The sequence below is a fragment of the Amborella trichopoda genome, chromosome 2, assembly GCF_054954075.1.
Source record: "Amborella trichopoda isolate Santa Cruz 75 chromosome 2, AtrichopodaSantaCruz75HAP2 v2.0, whole genome shotgun sequence".
In the NCBI taxonomy this organism is placed as follows: Eukaryota; Viridiplantae; Streptophyta; class Magnoliopsida; order Amborellales; family Amborellaceae; genus Amborella; species Amborella trichopoda.
Genome location: NC_142337.1, coordinates 30,007,687 through 30,029,212, shown reverse-complemented (window position 1 = coordinate 30,029,212; position 21,526 = coordinate 30,007,687). Strand labels below are relative to the sequence as shown.

Genomic DNA, 21,526 nt, shown 5'->3' with positions numbered 1-21,526 from the left:
ACCCCTTTGCTTTCCTCAAACACAACGGCAACCACCGGAGTGCATTGAGGGCAGCGATTTTTTAGCAGATTTCAGCGTTTCTTCCTTGGATATGAGTTTTCTTATCAGCTCTGAGCTTTCCTTAGATTTATCATTTTGTTTCCTTTTTATTCCCTTTGTTTCTCCCTTCTTTTTTTTTTTTCCCCTCTCCTCTTTTGTTTCTACTGTTTCTTTTGTTTCTTTTATCATTTTTCTCTAAGCTTTCTTCCTCTTTGTTTTCTCCTACCTTAGGTTTTTCTCGCTCTTCTTCTTTCATCCCTCTCCCGTCTTTCTTTTCTCTCCCTTCTCTACCCCTTTCCTTTCTCTGTTCTCTTTTTGTTTGAGTTTCCAGGGAGTGAGAAAGAGCTAGACAGAGAGAGAACTCCTTGGTGATTGGTTGAGGATGGGGATCCCTCTCCCCCTCCCCTGCCCCTTTCTTCCTCCTTTCATTTTTCATCTTTTCTCTCCATTTCCATCCTCTCTCTTGTGCCATCTCTTTCATCCCTCGTTTTCGTCTTGGCTTCTGCCTTCTTCTTGACCCCTCTCTTTTTGTCCTTGTCTCATCCTCCCTAACTAGTTTAATGCCTAAGTTGGGGTGTGCCCTTGGCTTTGGCACCATGTCGTGGATTTCCTTAGGTCCTCAGGGTTTCTTCTACGGATTGGAAAATCCTTGTATTAAGCTACTATAGGTTAACGCTTAAGATGAGACTTTTCATTGGGAACCTTGTCGCGGAGGTTGGAGTTCCTTTGGGGCTCTAATTTTCTTGTTTGTGGCCTAGTAGAATTTTGGGGAGATGACTATGATTCTCTCACCTCTTTCGTGCTTCTCTTGGTCCTCTCATGTCCTTACTCAAGCATTTTTTTTTCTTTGGCCTCCTTTCCTGCTCTTTTCCCTCTTTATCTTTTTTGTCCTTTTGATGGGCCACGGTTTCAGTAGTAGTACCCTAACTGCAGACTGGTGTAGGTTGTTGGTTGTCACGACTATGTGGAGATCGTTGATAGGGATGCACACTCTTTGGGCTACTTGTTGGAAGTTGGAGCTTGGAAGTTTTGTTTTGAGAAGTTGAGGCTTTTGTGAGTTTTGTTTGGATCAGTTGGTACCTGTAAATCTGGTGTAAGATTGGTGTGGGTTTTGGGTTTGGTGTGTTCTAGGAGTTAGGTTTGGTCAATCTTGGATCTAGGGAGTGCTCCTCCCTATTTCTTCATCTTGTACTTTTGTATTTAGGAACTTTACTCCACCATCTAATAAATATTACTATTACCATTTTCAAAAAAAGAAGAGACACTGTCTTTTTAATAGAGAGAGAGAGAGAGAGAGAGAGAGAGAGAGAGAGAGAAGACCCACTTTCTAATACTGAGCCATTTCTTGGAAGGGGCTTTAGGATTGTGAGGCTTTGCAAGAACGGGAAGGCAAAACACAATTTTGAACGTTGCTCTCTCAGTTATCAGCTCTGCCACATATCTTGCATATATATATATATATATATATATATATATATATATATATATTGATATTGTGTGTGTATCTGTGCGTGCATGTGTGTGGTTGTTTGTAGGCATGTGAAAAGACCATAATTTCTTCACAAGCCTTGGGGTTAAATAAGATTTTAGGAGTGCGTTATTATAAAAAAGATGAATATTTACCCACACAATGATTCTAAGTGTCAAACTATTAATTATTTGTCTGTGCACGTGCGTGTGTGTGCATGCAAACGTGCATAATTATACACATATACATAACTTGTCGAGTTGATGCGTAAGGCACATCCTCTTCTTTCTTTTCCCTTTTTCTTTTTTTCTTTTTTTGGTTAAGGCTGCAGTTTGTATAGAGTCAAGGCTCTAAACAATTAAAGTAAAGCGTACCTTCAGATAGTGTCGAGAAATGTGGTTTCCATACTGCAAATCTTTGTGATAGCCTTAAAATATATTCTCATATTTAATTATAAAATTTAAAGCTTAAAAAATAGTGTAGATTGAGCAGATCTATAAAAACTTAAAAAGTCTTGAAAATTGACAGTCAAAAAATGTGATGCAAGATGCACTATTTCTAAACCTTAAAATTCATTTTTTTTCTCATATCCATGCATCTTGATGTCGAGATGATCAATTTGAAGATATTTGAGCATAAAAAAAAAATCTTCTTGTGATTTTTTTAGGTGGGCTCTAATTTGATTGTTTAGAGCATCAACCCTATATTAACTTTTCCCTTTGGTTAATACCACACTTCATCTTACTTCCAAAGTTTTGTTCATGTATTTCAGTTCAATCATGTCAAGGGTTAGGTTCAATTCTTCTCCATCAGCATCATCGTCAAAGCCATTCCTAACTAATTGGGTTGGCTACACGAATCCTGATCTATCATTCTACTTTATTAAGAGTCATACCCCTAGTCAGGTTATGTCCCTATATTTTTTCTCACTACTCTACTTGAACTAACTTGCATCTTCTAACAGGTGTTGTACTGGGTTTGCGTTATACATGGTCAGCTCACTTAAAGTCTACATTTTCTCATCTTATCGCCTATTAGTGCCACACCTAAATTCTCCTTAATAAATTTTCTTCGAATTTTATCCCTTATTGTCTTGTCACTCATCCATCTCAACATCCTCATCTCATCTACACTCAATCTCATCTCATCTACACTCAATCTATAGTTATGTTGTTTCTTGAATGTTTGACATTTTGCCCCATAAAAGCAAAGTTGGACTCACAACTATCTTTTAGAACTTGCCCTTCAGCTTCATAGGTGTGTGGCACTTACATAAAACTCCTGTTGTATATATTTACTTCGCCCTTCCTCATTTTTTCTATTTTTCTAGATTATCGATCCAAGATATTGAAAATGAACTCTTTTTATATTTCTTTACCATCAATATGGAACTAATTCAGTATCCATTCAGAAAATATTAAGTTCCTCGTATTTGCCCCTATTATAATTAAGGGATTGTATACAATGAGACCATTTACCTTTAATACAAGTGGTCATAATTACTTACAACCATTCGATGTGAAATTTCACAATATCTTTATTTGTCACAAAGTTAGAGAAATTTTTTTTTTGAAGTTTGAGCTTGATGAATAAAATAATTACATTCACCCAATTTTACATCCTTAATGGTCAAGATCAATGTTTAAAAACTTGGTGATCCAATCCGAAATTGGCCGATCCAAATCGAGTATCAGCTGGATCGTTCGTTATCTATCTACAAAATAGGATCCGGCTATTTTTTACTAAAAATATTACGAAATCGATTGATGACATCAGGAACCAGTTTTGTGACATCACTAATCAGACACATCATCAGTCATGACATCACATTTTCTACCTTTTGATTGACATTTTTTAGACACATCAATAGTGATGATGTCATATTTTCGACCTTTTGACCTACTTTTTTTTTCTTGTTAACAAAGATACGTAGTGTACTACCACCAAAAAGTGATTTTCCACCTTTTAACCTACACTTTTTTTGGTTAAGAAAAACGTGGTGTACTACCACCAAAAAGTCATCCAAGACATATGTGTACTTCTCTTTCTCCCGCATAAATTGTTCCACATTATTCAATAAATTGGAAATCTAAATTTAGTGTCCAAAAAATTAGAAACACTTGTTGGGGTAAATAAAGTCCGACCATTGAAGTATAGGGTTAGTAATACTAGCTCATAGGGATATTTAAAAACTAAAAAACTAATACTAGTTTATGGCACATTTAAAAAGTAAAACTTAATACTAGTTTACTGGATATTTTAAAACAAAAAATAATACTAGCTCGTGAGATATTTTTTTATTAAAAAAAAATAGTTCATAGGGCACCTTTAATCCTTACACCCACTTCATAATTTATTTTCAAGTTGCTTTATCTATTATTCCATATTGTAAATATGAATTTATTTATTTATTTTAATTTTATTAAAATATGACTGCAAACCTGAGTTTTTTAAATTCTATATTTTTTGTCTATACTAATTATTACATATTAGAATTAGTTTTTTTGAGGGTCGTACCTTTGTTTTCTCTCTATTAATCAAAAGGTCCAAAGTTATTATGCACTTCTTTTTTTTTCACTGTAAATTTGAGTAAGAGAGATTCTTTTTATTGCAATGAGTTGCATTTTATATTTTATTTGACTATAAAATTAATTTAATGGATAACATACACTACAATACGATACAAGTTTTTAGTACTTATGCATTTTCAATAAACTAATAAAAACTCTAATGCAATACCACTCTTTTTTTCTAAAACCCAAAAAAAACCAGATTTCAAAAAATTGTAATAACCTCTTATAAAATTCTTAATAGAGCTATTTTCTAATTGCTAGTGGAAAAATATTTTTTGAAGATTTTTTAATATCATAACATTGAAATTAATGTCACTGATATAAATGAATGGTTAACGCAACCGACATCTAGACATAAAAATAACATCTCAGATTCTAACTATTCACTTATTTTTACAAAGTAATGAAAGTACATAATGCACTACTTTTAATTTCTTTTAGAAACTAAAAGAACATTATTTTTAAAAATTTCTAATAATTTTTTGAAAAAAAATTTGAGATAAAAATTATCGATTTTATCTATTCTCTGATCCCATCCGTCGATTCTCTTATCCGACACCCATCCGTTTTCTTAAACCTCAGTGACCACCTTGTACCAAAGGTATTGGGTGTTATTGTATACTTTCCCCTCATTAAACTTGCATTTTATATCCTCGTATTATTGTGAGGTTTGTACTCTTGCAACTATGAAATTTGAGAGTTCGTGCATAGCCAACTTCTAAGCATCATGTTCCTTACTTGTTTTGTTATTGTGATATGCAGGGAATTCTTGCAGATATCTTGGAGCCAATAATGGGAAAGGGACTTGTACCTGCTGATCTTGATACTTGGAAGAAGAGGAGAAAGGGTATTGTTTTTTCTTTTTCTGTTTTCTCAACTGGAGGAAAGGTTGTCACACATGAAACTTTTTAGGCTGGACAATGATTGTTCTTCCAAGTTCTAATATTTTTTACAATATCACAAAAGCTGTGGATTTGTTGCTTCTATATATTTGATACATAGATCACATTTACGAAATATTAGTTTGGGATATTCATTTTCTGTTGGTTCTAAACAAAATTTATTTTATTCCTGCTTGTGCAAGAAAATGTGGTTCTTTTACTGCTAATTGATTGGATCACAAGCTACTGCTAATTGATTGGATCAGCGTTAAGTGTCATGGAATTGGTGAATGTCTCAAGTGATGGGGAAGTTTAGTAATAATGAAGACATCTTGCAAGAAATGTTGATACGAAAATTCAATTTTATGAATTTTTGATGAACTACAAGGTTTAAAGTCTTTTGAAAATTTAAGTCTGATAGGTTTTTATACTCTAATTGTTATGGTTTTTATTCCGAAAGATTTTGTGATAACTGTATGAGAAATTATGTTATGAAAAAATATAGGGGGGCTCGAGGAGCGTCTGTTTGGAATTGCTTCCAGTGCTTTTGTGCCTGTAGGATACTCCAATCTAACTTTTACAAATTATACTGCATATTACTTCTTATAAGTAGAACTGTACAAAATTACTTGAAAAAAAACTGGTATTTAATTGTTATTTGAATAAGTTAGGTATTAGTGATATCCTTCTGTTCCAGCTTAACCATTCTCTTGGTATTTGTTCTTCTTAATGGTGGTTTATTTTCTTTTGATTCTTCTTTTGTGCATGTCAACAATGGGAACTCAGGGTTATGGTGGTTGTAAGTGGGTAGGCAGAGTCCCCTTCTATCCCTTTATCTCATGTTCAGTTAGAGGGCGAGGTCATGATCACTCCAACTCTTATGAGATGCATGTCCCATCTTTAATAGAGTAGTTATTAATGTATCCATGTACTTCTAAATAATGAACGATTTTTGCCTACTATTTTACACTTTATCTTTCTGGTTTTGCGTTGGTCCTTTAGCTGTGATGACCAATTCATACTTATACAGCTCATTAGCATTACACCATCTTTGTGTTCACCTATGCTCATTACAATGGGATGAATTTTACAAAATCAAATCCTATATCTGTAGCATTGTCAAAAACCTGCAACATGATTTTGCTCCAAGGGTAATATTCATTAGCCACGATAGGGTATCGGATGGGTGGAGAAGCATAGGTTTGATGGATAGAGTTCAAATGAATGCTGCTTTTTTCTTGGGAATTTTAATCAGGCGGTTTTCTTGGACATGTGGAATGGGGATGCTCCTCTCAGGCTCATCGTCCCTTTGCTGGGGAGAATAGCTACTCTTGGCTTTGCCCGTTCATCTGATTGTGGGAAGCTTTGTATTATTTTACGTGACAAAGTTGCTTTGAGTGGGAGATGACAAGACCGTAGGAGTCACTGCATTGTGTATTTGAAATCAGCCATTTTTCAGAAAGTTTAGTTAGGGTAAATTAAGTGAATGCATGTAACAAACAATTTTCTTCATTGCCAAGAGATCCACTGGAACATAAGCAAAGCTTTGTTGGTCATCAGAAAATAGTTATCTAGTATTTGAAAACTTGTTGGTTGGAGCTTTAAAACAGGTGAGATCATAAGAAATGAATTGCAGTAACAAGCATGATGTGCAGTTTTTGAGGTTTGTCTCACTTCTTTGAAAAGTAAAAAGATCATGTGAGATTTCCGAAGGGAGCTGCTGCCTGGTTCAAGGTAAATTAAATAGGCAAGAATGGAGGTAGTAACAGGCACATGGTGTTAATGATCCCAAGAATTGCATGTCAAATAATTGGTGGCATTTAGGCTGGTACAGTCCCATGATATTATGCGTGCTTTACATGAGCTGACTTACTATCACTGAAAAGTGAGAACAACCATAGGTTTGTTAACCATCAACAAATGCAAGAATCTGACTGATAAAAAAAACTTTAATAGCTTTGCCCATTCCATAGGATAATATTGGAGGAATCATGTTAAACGGTAATCAGTCATTTGTGGAAGAGTCATTTCAGAGAACCATGGTGGCAGGAAATTAGGGCATGACTTGAGATTGGAAAGGGATTACCTGGATAGGAAGATGGAAAAATGCTTGTCTTTTTTGTTTATGAATGAAATCCAGTCGATCATTTTATTTCTTCAATGCTAATTTTCGTTTTTCTTAATCTTGTGACTGTATTCATATTTGACATTTGTGAATCGCATATTCCAAAAAGTTGGAAGAAAGCTACGTACATCTGATTGTGGCCACTTATGTTGTATTCTTTTACATTGATAGCCACACATTTTGTCCACCATTCTTGGCAATAACTGAATTCTTCAAGATGTATCATGGCATAAATCCTATGATTACTATGAGCTTGTAAACGAGAGATGGCTCATGAGGCCTTTAAACCCGTTACCATTTCTAGATGGATGTCAAACTGCTATCACTACTCATTGTTCATTAGGTTATAATACCTACGACCTTGAATACTGAGGTTTCATGTTACCTTTTGTACTACATGTGAGCAATGATCCATCTTCAAGGCAACTAGAGCAATTCCTGGCACAACTCTAATTTTCTCATAAGAGTTGAATGACCGAAAAGAATAAAAATTTCTCAGAGTACTTTATTGCAGTATGAGATATTTGGTGCATTTTGACGAGTATCTCTAATTTACTTTTCTAGCCTCTCTTTGAAGTCCTTTGTCTCTTGTTCTAATGCTGTCCTCTGTGTCATGCTTCACTATGGCCTGTATAAATTCATATTAGTATGGATTTTGGCAGAAGATTCTGTGGACTGAAATTTGTTCCATAATGTTTTTTTGTACTTTGCAAGAAATTTGGTGTTGGTATATATGCTTATTCTAATCTTCACATTCTTTATTCATGTTTTTCTGTTGTGGCCTGTTATATTTTTTCTTTTGTGCTTGTAGAAGAAAACATTTCTGATGCCACCAAATAAAAAAAAAAGGAAAAATAAAAAACTTTTTTAATGCGGTCTTCATCATACTTGCAGCTATTGCTCCTGCTTTTCATGTTATGTACTTAGAGGCCATGGTCAAAACATTCAAAGGATGCACAGGACGCACCATGGTGAAGTTTGAAGACTTGTTTCATGGAGATAATTTGTCTGAAGGGCAATTTATTGAAGTGGATCTTGAAGTTGAGTTTTCAAGTTTAGCACTTGATATTATTGGGTTGGGCGTGTTCAACTATGACTTCAGATCGGTAACAAAAGAATCACCGATTATCAAGGTTGTACATCAGTTTTGTATCTATCTGCTTCGTTTTTTTGAGAGGAACTATTCTGCATATAATTTTTAAAGAAATCTAAGCCTGTTTGTATTTTTTATTCCTATTCTTTTCATTTGGCAGCTTGATTCTTACTCTTTATTTTAGATATTTCCTATGTTGGATTTTTTATTTACATATTAGGACATTATCTTAACACTGTACAAGAGTGGCAACGGTATTGTAATTTTGTATCATGTTGGAATGACTATCCATTAATAGTGTCCTTTATTCTATAATAATAGAAGCAACTAATTAATCTCTACTTTTATCTTATTTACTTGATTCTATTGCAGCTCATAGAATTAGAGCTAGGTGGACGAAGTGGGGATGCGCTTCTGGAGTCTTTTGTGATCGTCGCATGCCAATGAAACTGAAGGAGAAGTTCTATAAAATGGCTATAAGACCAACCATGCTTTATGAGATTGAATGTTAAGTAGTCAAGAAACAACATATCCATAGAATGAGTGTAGCTGAGATGAGAATGTTAGGATGGATGGGTGGCAAGACATAGAAGGATAGAATTCGAATGAATACATTCCAAGGAACTTGGGGGTAGCTCTAATAGGCGATAAATTGAGGGAAAATAGAATTAGGTGGTCTAGTCATGTGCAGTGTCGACCTAGAATAACATTGGTTACGAGGGGTGATTTGATTCAAGTGGAAAGCTTTAAAAAGCTAAGGGAAATGCCCTAAAGGACATAGATGGAAGTAGTGAGAAGAGATGTGCTGACTTATGGCTTGATTGAGGGTATGACCTTGACAGAGAGGAATGATAGAAATGGATTCGTGTAGCTGACCTCAAATAGTTGGGATAAGGCTTTGATGATGATGATGACGACGACTTGATTCTATTGCACATTTTGAATATTTGCAAATTGATGACACTTCTTTTATTTTGATCTTTGCAAATTGATGATGCAGTCAATTGATTGATGTTGCTCCAGGAACATGAAGTGGGCTTAGGAATAGTTTGGAAATTCTATCCCACATTCTGACTTTTTGCAAATTGATGACACTTCTTTTATTTTGATCTTTGCAAATTGATGATGCCGTAACTTGATTGACTTTGCTCAAGGAACATAAAGGGCCTAGGAATAGTTTGGAAATTATAGCCATCCTTTTGTCAAACTGCGAAGCTGAAGCTAAGGTCTTTTGACATCTTTGGGTGATGTAAAAGCAAAAGATGACAAGAGCTTTCCAAGAAAGAAATGGAAATAGGCTTCCATGCTTTAGGTACCAATCTACTTTAGTCGTGAATGATAAGGACAAAGCTCTAGAGCTTGCCTACCAATTCCATTTTTCTCGAAGTGAATGATTGTTCATTGGGCATTGCACCATGTGATTTTAAAAAGAAAAATAAATTGGGTATCATGCAGGTGATGTTTTACTAACTTGTCACTGAGCATATTGGCAGGTAGTGAAATAAATTTCTCTAGTATGATAGATTTATTATCACAGAGAAGTTCATTTGTAGTTGAAGAGGGGAATTGAGAAACAAAAGATGGTGCCTGGATTGCAATTGTGGAGTTTGCAATGTTAAGTACACATCACATTGTGGTGAGCAGGTTTCTTGTTCTTGTTCTAGTGAGGAATGGTAGTAATTGCATGTATCTTTGAATTTTTTTTGGCAGAAAAAGAACGTTAGAACTGAGAAGGTGGGGTTCAATTATTGACTCAAAAAAAAGGCGTCGAGTCATTGAAACAAAGGGGCAAAAAAAAAGAAAGAAGGAAAAACACTGGGTTGGCAACATGAAAGGGCAACTCTACTTTCTTATTCCTTCTCTTTCGGGATTTTTCTAGTGTGTAAAGCGCTTTGGGACCATTTTGGACTATGGTGATTTAATTTTATGTGAAGGATATTAACTAGTTATGGTTTAATGTTGAGATTAGACTAAATGGATGGCTAAAATTTTGTAGGAACCTCTAGAGCTTTCATTTGGTGTTTTAAATCTCTACCTCAGGCGAAAAAAAGAACTTTTGGTTTTGGAAGGTTACTTTGAGAGCAAGGTTTCCAACTAGCTTGGGTTTGAGAGATTAGAATTGAAGATGTTGAAGCCTAATCTCTGGATCACCTCACTCACATTGTCGCAACAAGTTGGTGCACAAGGACTTGTCTTTTCCTTCTATTGAACTGCTGTTCTCCTTTTTCCAGCAAGGATTTGAAGGTATTTGTGTGCTTTCAAGTTGAAAACTGAAGGATCTTTTTTTTGAGAAATTGCTAAGTACACGTACTGTTAGTTTTTGCATATTTTGTTGTTTGTTACTATTCTTGCCTTTGATTCACATCAAGTTCATTTCTTGCGGTTATTCACTTCTCCTTTTTCTTTGAGCATTTCATACTTCCAATTGATGGCTGCAAGAGCTGTTGGTGGGAACTTGTTGGGGTTTGTGGCTTTTAAAAGCCACAAGATCATGTAAAAAGACATTTATAGTGGATTATACACTTCACTTGGAATGTATATTATTTGACTGACCAAGGTTTAGGCGGTCTATTGCTCTGGTCATGACCAAAACATTTACCCTTGTGTATGTGGCATTATCAAATAGAGTTTACAATGGATCATCCCTTGTTGAGGTTTGAGAAATGCCTAAAGATGGTTTTTGGGCCAAAAGAACTGTGTGGTCTCCTATGTGCGAATGTAGGCCTGTAAGAGCGAGGGCTAAATCGTCAACAAACCTCTGTATTAGTATGTACATATGACAACTGCATTATCGGGAAGCAGCCTTGAAAGGGATTTATTGGAGTTTCCAGCTTCTCACTCTGGGATTTTGTTACCAGGATGCAAGTTTACTGAGGTTCCTTGTTGATGTAAGGGGGGAGGATGTTGATGATGTCCAGGTAAGAAGGGAATTCCTTGTAAAAGGAATAGAACTCCTTGTTGCATGAAGACTAACATATGTTAATAATTAAGTTCTGAAAGGGGATTAAACATCATAATGCAATTGTAATGCTGTGCTCAGATTATTATCTTATGTGGTTTTGTTTTCATTTACTTTGGGACAAGTAATCTTTTACTAAATCTAACCAGCATTCCCCTACAGCTTCGAGATGATCTGATGACATTGCTCATTGCTGGACATGAAACTATGTCAGCAGTTCTTACATGGACAATCTTTCTACTTGCGCATGCGTGTAACCAACCCTTTTTGTTATTTTAAGTTTTTTAAATTTTTTTTTGGTGAAGCATGTCAATATGCCTTGAAAATCACTTGTATATTTGTTTTCTTATTTTGTGGTTATTAGCATATTATTCCTAATAGTTATTGTGGCTTCTATGCAGCACCCCTCCAAAATGAGGAAGGCTCAAGCAGAGATTGATGCTGTACTTCAATCAAGTGGATTGAATTTTGAAAGTCTCAAGAATTTGGAGTAGGTGACTAATCTTTGAAGATCAACCTACATTGCTTGTTGGGAATCCTTTGTCTTTGAACTGAAACTATATATAATATATGTTATTGTTTTTAAAGATGCAGCAAACTTCTAAGTATAATGAATATTACAAATTAGAAACATTACCTAAAGGACCTAGTAAACATTGGATATTTTCCATGATTTCATTTTCTCATATATTTTTGAGAAACCTCTCTTACTAGGTTCCCAAACTTCTTTTTTGATCAAATAATTCCTCAACTTCTATCTTGTCTTGAGACCTCAGGATATCCTTGAGCGTTTGCGTCTTCTGTTTTCAACATGTAATCCCTAAAGCAATAGAATGAGTGGGTTCTGTTTTATGATGAATTTTGGGATGGAAGAATCAAATACTTGAACATGTCAAATCAAACTATGGCTTGTGATTTCTTAATGAAGAACCACTATTGAAGAGGGCATAATTCTGAGATATAGAGTTTGAGAAATTTATTTTGAGGACTTTTTGGGTAAAAATGGAGGTGCTGAAGGACGCTTTAAAACTAGTGAAGACTTTTATGAGGACTAAGATTCGAGGTATCTAATGAGGTATAATTGGTACTCAGAGGGGCCCTTGTATCTTCATTTGTCCTTCGTTGTTGTATATACAAGTATTCAACATTTTTATCCATTTGTAAGCCACTTGTGATTGGGATTGTGGAAGAGGATATCAGAATAAAGATGCTTGGCTAAAATTTGGATTGTAAAGGTATTACTCTATAAAGATAGAGGAAAGAAGCTTTCTTAGGTAGGGCTATCCATCCTAGTCCTGGAAATTCGGCAGTAAACATTTATAATTATTGGACTACCATGAGTGGTCAGTACTGATCTAAGCTGTAACGTAGTAAGTATCCATAGGTGTTTAGTTTGCTAGGTTTCTTCTATTGTATGTTGTGGCTGAAAGGGATTGAGATCCCTTGATAGATTTTAGTTGGATGTGTGAGGATCAAAGCTTAGGATCCTTCTAAAGCTGGATGAAGAAAAGACACTGTTAGAGGAAGTTGCAAATAATTAGGCTTGTGGATATTTGTGGAACCATCTTGTAAAGGATGGGATTATGTGGAATGATCTCATGCATGGCTTCTTTGAAGCCTCTCTAAATTTCCAAAAAAACGAAATTCAGGCCACAAAATTTTTTAGTTGCATTTTATGAGAGTACAAAAGAGTCTTGCATTAAATTTCAGCACAAAATATTTTGTGCGAAAAAATACCCTTTTATTTTTTTATACTTGAGGATTAAGGGATAGAAAGTGGTATATGTTAATTATTGAGGTGTTGTGCAGTAAGTTTTAAGTAAGATAATTCCACTACCTCATTGCAGTAGTATAGAACTTGCAAATGATAGTTATTGGAAGGACTCCATAAAAAATTAGGTTAACATCTGGGACCTCTAGAAACTCTCTTTTAGAATGGCTTAGAAGGAAATTTTTCATGGATTGTGTGACTCAAGTAATAGATTCTCTATTGTTGAATAGAGAAAGAGCAAAAGATAGAGGTAGTCCACATACTAAAGATTTGTAGATTTACACTTGAACGTTTTAGCCATATTGGGACTGGGTGATGGTCTAGAGCCTTTTCTGTTCCACACTAGGGCATAAGAGTTCTAAGACATGGTGAACGCCATGGCCATTAACTTTATTGCCAATCTCCTTCCATATCTCTTTTTCTTCTATCTCTATGTATTACATGTTTTTGTGGTTGCCCGTTAGTTTTCGCGTCTTGATGTAGGACAAGATGCCTCTTATTTTTGGATTTTTCGTGTTTAATTTTAAAAATTTATTTTTGAAATTTTCTTGGGTACGTTTTTAGGATATTTTTAGTTTTTAGGTATTCTAGGGATTTTTATTTTTAGAATTTGGGAGTTGTTTAGAAAAGTGGTTAAAAGTGATAAACGAATTATTTGTTTTACCTAGGGTAAAAATGTAATTACAAATTTTATTTTAATTGGGGTTTTTATTTCTATTAGAAATAGGATTTCTTGGGTTCGAAGTAAAGTTTGTTATTATCTATGGGAGTTTTATTAGGGTGTTTTCCATAAAGTCTTGAGTTTTGAGATTTTCTTGATTTTTATTTTCATTAAAATTAGGATTTCTTGGGTTCTAAGTAAAGTTTGTTATTATTTATAGGAGTTCTAATAGGGTGTTTTCCGTAGAGTCTTGAGTTTCGAGATTTTCTTTTTCTGGTTTAATAGCTGTAGAGCCAATGGAGCCTGACTTATAAAGTTCCTCTTTAATTTTCCAGTAAGTAGATTATTGGATTTTTTTCCCCATAAAATTCATTCTACTTCACATCCATGTTTATTGGGTTTAGTTTTTCATCTGGGATTTCACATATTATTTTCTTTCAAAGAAGCAAGGGCTAGCATTGTCTATTGGCCCAATAGATCTCAAAATAGGTGGTCTGTGCTTGGAAAGGAAATCTACAAGTTGAACAAGCCCCATGAGTTGGTTTTCCAAGCTCTTGCTTGTTGGACATAATATGTTCTGGACACATAGTGGGCATAAGTTGTTAAAGAGAAGGAATTGTAGTTGATTGTAAACCCTTAGAAAAGTGAGGTCAATTTTTTCCCTTTTGTAACTTTGGTAAGTCAACGTGATTTAGCCAAGTTCATTTCTATGCGCATGTGAACTCAGGTAAGGACAAAGCATGTTAGACAGTCTCTGTAGGGGCTTTCTATAGATTGAAGAAGGTATTTCTAGATCTTGAGATGATTTATTCCAAACAGGATATTGTTAGCAATGGCTCCAACATAGGGCATTTGAGATGATTTACTCCAAAAGGGACATGCTGAACCATGGCTCAACATTGAACATTATTGATCAAGCTTTCGCTTAACAATAAGAAATATTGATGGGATTTTCTTCACATGGGGTCTTGACTATGTCTCCCATCATTTTCACCTTACAAACAAATTCTAGGTAGACACCATTTATCTTTGCAATTGTGATATTTTTGTCTACTTGTGTGTATGATGGACTAAGGCATGACTAATGGAATCCAAACAAGATCCTATAGTTACTATAGAATCTACAGGTTGTTCCATAGGGCTGTTACCTGGCCCAGCCTGGCCTTTGGCTTTTGAGACTAGCCGTGTTTTGGTTTGGTACGGGCCCTATTCTAAGGTTCGAGGATGGGCTTTGCAGGCCTAAAACATTTTCAGGTTGGGCGTAGGCTAGCATTGGGAAATCTTTTTGAGTATATTACATGTAATAAGCAACTATTTTCCCATAATTGTATAGGGCCGTGGCCGTTTTTTTCCAGCCTCGCCAAGCTCGAGCTCAAGCTCGGGCTGGCACGGCCTGAGCTTATTAACAGCCTTAATTGTTAACCTTTCTCCTAAAGGACATAGTTGTCTGAACTCCATGATGTCATCTAGGGACTCTAGTATGAGTTCCTTAAGGTCCTAGTTTTCTGTCAAGAAAGTGGCACTGAATCATAGTCTGCAGATCAAGATCACGTTATAAGAAACTCCATCATATGTGTTGAAAGAGGGAGGCTCAAGGAGGTCAGAGAAGCTTGGTACCCAAGAAGGCTAGATAAGCAGACTTGAGAGAGGATAGAAGAGGATGTGTTATTTCATGAAGCTCATGGTTCCCTTGAAATCTTGAGATGCTCTAGTTTATGCAAATAAGGATGAGCAAGATCTGGGATAGAAGTAATGGAACAGAGTGAAGTAAATCAAATCCACTCTAAACTACTTGATCAAATTTGGGAAAGGGGTTGGGGCATCAGTGGTTAGGAAGGCGGATGCCTCAACGTAATGTCTCACCCTCCATTCCCACCGTTAATATTTAAAAAAACGAAAAAGAAAAAAAAAACTTGACCAAATTTTCTTTCTCATAAGAATCAGAGGAAATTGAACACTTGGTTTGATTTGCAAATTCTCCATTGCAGCACCTTTGTGTATCTAACAATTATTAAAATGATTGAATGTTACTTTACGAATTAAAACAAAATCATAAAATTGTTTTGAAGAGAATCATGATTACAAGGATATTTCATGAATAACATGGCAGCACTAAATATCGTGGAAGAAACCCTTCTTATATTGTCATGGCAACTTGTCGTAGTGATATGAGTCATTCTACATAATCATGTACAACCCTCTAACTCTAGATTCTGTGACATAATTGGGCATCTAATAGTCGAAATTTATATACTTCATCCCTATGCCTCTGTTTTGTACTGCCTAGCATACTGCATAATTTTAACTTCATGATTGCAGTACATATTTTTATGCTAAGATGAGGCTGAGCTGTGTTGTGGAAATTTTATGTTGTATCTGCAGCAAATTATGACTATATATACGTTCCAATTCTCAGGTATATTAGGCATAGTGTTGTGGAGGCTCTGCGTTTGTATCCTCAACCACCACTACTCATTAGACGTTCACTCCGGCCTGATATTCTGCCAGGTCAATCCCTTCTCTGAATCCACAAGTTGAAAGAAATGGAAATTGTCATAAGAATCAGGTTCACTGTCATGTTTAATGTATTAGAGTGGTAATTTTTAAGTGATAGGGATTATATGTATCATTAAATATTTTGTTGCTACATGTTTCTCATAGAAAGTTCAACATGTAAAGTAATATTGCTGAAGATCGTTTGCATGCAGAATAATAGTCTGAACACTGTCGCAAGATGGAAATTTTGCATTCAGAATTATTCAGAAAGAAAATTTTATAGGCAAATTTATTCAGTTTATTTATATAAATCTTTGTGAATAATTTGCAATCCAATTTTTTTCTTTTAACACTATTTTTCTTTTGTTATGATCATGGTAAACCAACTATTGCATCTGTAGCTTTTTACATGTCCTGATTTACACATGCACTCTAATATTGTAGGTGGATTTACTGGAGATAAAAATGGGGTATCCAATTCCTGCTGGGACAGAACGCTGTCTTTCTGTAAGTATAGTATATCTCTTGATGTGTCTTTTATGCAGTTTGATGAAGATTTCATATCTAATATGGAAAAATATTTTATTGAACTCAACTAATTCCATTAATGAAATACATATTACTTCATATCCACTTCTTTCAGCTGAAAGTCCATTTTTCATATTACAGTCAAAAGTTCCTTTTAAGTTGTAATATTAGACTTGATCTTACCAATTTTTATCTCTTATAATAAAATATGATTTTTGTTTCAAAATAAAACATATATTAGACTTTTTGCATGTGTTTTTTTTGACTTGTATATGCATACAAGAGTTTAAAACTTGAATTATTGGAGACCTAGAAGATCAAAACTTGAATTAACAGAAATCTAGAAGATTGCAACTTGCGCAAACTTGAAAGTTGAACTTGAAAGTTGAACTTGAAAGTTGAACTTGAAATAAAATAACACTCACTTCCATTCATCCAACATTGTGAATATGGATTATGGACCATATGCTGCATAAGACTTATGGATTATCACAAAAACAATGAGGCAATAAATTAAATGCCAAATTGCTAATTGAGATTTATCGTCAAGGTCCACATCCTCATCACGAGTATAACCATCTCCATCATTACTATCCCTTTCATCTGATGCTAACTCATCACCATCGGAATGATTCTCCTCCTTGACATAATGCTCTTCTTTCTCTATCTCCTCTGACTGTCCGCTTCTCCTCCTCTAATGTTCTCAAGCTCTTCCTAGAAGATCTAGTGGCCCAAACATGGCTCGATGCGTTTCCAGCTGCTTCATGAACTTGGTCCCAACTCAAACTCCCTATCAGGATGGCATGATCATTTCCAGCATCAACCAGCCGTTCACTGAAATTATCCATATCTCTCAACAGTCAGGTTGATATAAAAGTGCTTGACAATTATAACAGAGTATAATTATAATCATAAAAGAGTATAATTATAATAGTAATGTAGTATTGTCATATAGCTATATTACTACTTGACAATTATGTAAATCAATTACTCAATTCACAAAGTCATAATGAGAAACTATGAAGATTATGTGGATGATGTTTGACCCTCTGCCTTATTGAACTATCTGTCCCAAGAGATTCTTATGAGAACTTAAACAAATTCACGACATTTTTATGAGGTCTTGGTGTTCCATGTTGGGGTTGTCATGTTGTACTTATTGAAACTATCCATGATGCAACCCCTTGGAATCAATCTCATAATAAAAAAAAAAAGGAAGCACGGTTGAGAAAATACGCTGTTGCATGCAAAGGCCTATATAAATATGAACGAGGGGTAAATGCTTTTTTCTCATGATACCCATAGTTTTTTCTTTTTAATATATCTTGTTCTTAGAACCTCCATTGCTTTGTGAATATGACCCATGGGTGGTTCTTACCATGTGCAACATCTTCACCCCCAAATGATCAAATGCTTGGTGGGAGGAGACCACCCCATTCCAAAACTCGGGTTGTAAAACAATATGAGAAATGGTCTTCCCTTTGTGATGCAAAATTGAATAAACAAAGAAAAGACTCCCAAAAGTTTGATAATTTGATTGAAAATAAAAAGGTTGAACCGTTGAAGCTTAGGCCAAGCTTCCAATGTCCTTTGCTTCCAACTAGGAAATACCAAGCAAAGTATCCAAATCTCTGAAAGCAAAAGCCTATACCAACCTATATTTATGATCAAAACTTAGCTTGAATATTAAGAAATCCTAATTCTAATATCTTAGCTTGAACTTTAACAAATCCTACTAGTATAAGTTGAACTCGTAATTTCTACTTTTTTCGTAAGGACACCTTTGTCCTTCAAAAAATAAGATAAGATAAATTTGTCTTGAAAACAAATCTTGAGTGGTAGTGTAACATCTAGAAGCCCTGATTTTTGTTTTGATGTCAGAATAACTATTATGACCCCATTCTTGAAGTGGTAACATGAGTTCTATAATGCAGATTTTGCCCAACTAATTTGGCCAAAATATGCGTGGGAAGTTTGTTGCGTGAGTCTCACCTGGTTAAAGAGAATTCACCCTTGAGTTCTGATCATCTGTGAATTTCTTCGATGCTTCTTCATCAGTTTGCTTTAGCGCCTCTAAATTCCATCAATTCTATGGCTCAAGGTTCCATTGGACCAACTACTGACTATATGAACATTAACGGGAAGTAATGGTTCAAATGTAATTTTTTTTTTGGATTTTCTCTCCCCCTGCTTAGGTACCACTTAACAACTTCTGCATCAACAAGCTCTCCATCAGAGATAGGAGAGGCTCCATACCATTTTGGAAGCTCATCTTACAAGGTTACTATTCTTCTAGATCACTCGACGAGGGCCAATTTTCTTATACTTGAGCTCCAGATATGTACTACTAGGGAAGTGCTCCTCTAAAGTCCATGAAATCTATGACTCAAGTTTTCCCTTCCATTGGACCAAATATGGACTTTAGGATTAACTAGGGTGGTGGGGTGGGGGGGAGTAATGGTCTGAATGAGGAGAGTCTTTTGGATTTTTTCACCATCCTTCTTAGGCATCCTTCTGAAGGTGTTCAGTTTAGTCTTCAACATCATCACTTACTTTCTCTTTCTTGGGTAGAGGAACCAAATATAGCACTTTGTGGGGTAATTGCATATGCACTGTCTCAAAAGTTGACTTTCTTGTGTATCAATTGACTATGCTATTATAAGAAAATTCTTCTTGAGGCGAAATTTGATCTTATTATGAAGGCTTATCTCATGCGAGGCTCCTTAATAGATTCATACTATTAACAACTTTGGTATGATCATTAGTCTGGGGATTACAAGCATTACTATACTGGAGCCATGTGCCTAACGCCTTCCTTGGGGTACAGTAAACGTGCTTCATAAACCTCATAACTTGATCAAAAGTAATGGCCATAAACCTCATAACTTGATCAAAAGTAATGGCCTTAGGAATTCCATGTAGTTGAACGGACAATTTAGCTACATGCTTGCATCAAGAGTGTTCTTGCAAGGTATAAAGTGCTCCATCTTCGAGAAATGATCCACCACCACAAGTATGGATCCTAGGAAGTTCCATCACAAAGTCCATACTGGCATTTGTCATGACGCGGTACGAATTGATAGAGGGAAGTACAAGCTACGAGCTTTTGATTAGCTGATAGGCCCTACATCCTTCTACATATTGGCTAACATCTTTCTCGAGTCATGGCCAATAATGTTTCTCATGCGCCAGGGAATGGTTTTGTCTAGCCTTAAGTGTCCATTGATGCTTCCCCACACAACTCGCCAATGCTTTGAATTCGAAGAGACCCCTGTAGAATACATAGCAGGCTTCCTTAAGCAAAGGTTGGTGGCATTTGATTGGGGAAGACTCACTATCCAACCAATGAAATCTCAAGAAAGCAAGATCTCTTCCTCAATGCATCAACTGCTCAATGCATCAACCGCGTTATTTCTACCGCCCAATTATGCCAATAACAAAAGAAAGCCTCTACAAATAAGGAAATCCATTCGTGTGACGCCTGTTCAACCTTTCTTGAACACTAAAAAATTTCGACGCCTCATGTTATGAAAGATAAACTCCCTCTGGAATTCTGGATGAGATAATGTCACCAATGCCTGCATAATAGCATCAAATTTCATGGCACAAGTAGAGCACTGAGTCTTGGATTTATGCAACTTTTCATGAAAAGGGCTATGGCCTTACCTTCTTGGCTAAGGACAACCCCAATACTCACATGCAAAGCATCACTCTACTTGGAAAACAACCTAGGAGATCCAAAACAGAAGCAGTAGTCATCTTGTCTTTTATAAGCTTGAAGCTCTCTTCAGCTACACTTGCCCCCTCAAATACTTCCTCATGCAATTAGTGATAGGTGCAATGATAGAGTTGAAATTTTTGATAAACTTCCTGTAAAAAGTAGACAAACCAACTTCTCACTTCTCGTGTTTTTTGGTGTAGATCAATCCATAGCTTGATCAATTTTAATCCCTTTGATTAAAGCAACAAATCCCATAAATACCAAGCTGTCTGTCATAAAAGAACAAGTTTTGAAGATTCACGAATAACTTCTCCCTGCAAAGCTATTCTCGCTCCAAAACTTGCCTTAGATGGTCCAAGTTCTCAATATCACCAGAGCCGTAAATAAGAGTGTCATCAAAATATAGTACCACAAATTTACCAAGAATAGGGCAAAGCACTTGGTTAGTAACTCTCATAAAAGTACTTGGGGCATTCGACAATCCAAATGACATCACAAGCCAAACATACAAATTCTCCCGAGCCTTAAGAGCTGTCTCCCACTCATCCTCAGGGAGATTTTGAATCTGATGATATCCACTTATCCATCAAATTTGGAAACAATGACAACCCATCAAGCATATTATGTAGACAGGTAATATGAAAGCAGTTCTTGACTGTAATCTTATTGATGCCCGTACTATCCACACGCACACTCATGCTCCAAGAACCATATTTCTTTGGAGATAGAGGGTATCGACAAAACATAGATGAACTCTCTTGAATTAACCCCTTATTTAAAATTTTTAGTTCTCGATGCTGTTCTTCATGGTCTTTTGGACTCATACTGTTAATATGACAGGTTAGGAAGAGTAGCACTAGGGACAAATCAATGCGATCTTGTACCATTAGGCAACTCCTTAGGCATAGCGTCTACAAACTCCTCAATTAACGGTGTAACAGGGTTTGGAATAGAATTAAGACAAGAGTCACCCTTTTCTACTATAGATATAGAAACTGATTTAAAGAGAATATTACCATAGTTGCTGGGATCTTCCCTCCTAGGTGACGATCCCACTCTAGAATCTCACTCCAGCGCTTCAGGAAAAGGATCTTCAAGGAATCTCGATTTTAACTTTTGGGACATTGATCCCTACTGTTAGGTATCTCAATCCCCACCTTGGAGACCATGACAACGAGCAAATTGATAATCTTTTAATTTATAATCAGCTA

At 35.6% G+C, this 21,526-nt stretch overlaps 1 non-coding gene across 1 annotated transcript in view; it reads left to right on the top strand.

Annotated features, from left to right (window-relative positions):
* Nucleotides 1-21,526, top strand: part of LOC18426315 (cytochrome P450 97B2, chloroplastic) — a 50,910-nt gene that overhangs the window by 18,029 nt on the left and 11,355 nt on the right. Inside the window, exons 4-14 of the transcript XR_016050410.1 lie at nucleotides 4,843-4,927; nucleotides 7,981-8,219; nucleotides 8,552-8,605; nucleotides 10,176-10,265; nucleotides 10,411-10,423; nucleotides 10,549-10,642; nucleotides 10,968-11,097; nucleotides 11,301-11,387; nucleotides 11,540-11,628; nucleotides 15,987-16,078; nucleotides 16,511-16,573. This is a non-coding gene — a transcript (cytochrome P450 97B2, chloroplastic). The remainder of the gene's footprint in view (nucleotides 1-4,842; nucleotides 4,928-7,980; nucleotides 8,220-8,551; nucleotides 8,606-10,175; nucleotides 10,266-10,410; nucleotides 10,424-10,548; nucleotides 10,643-10,967; nucleotides 11,098-11,300; nucleotides 11,388-11,539; nucleotides 11,629-15,986; nucleotides 16,079-16,510; nucleotides 16,574-21,526) is intronic.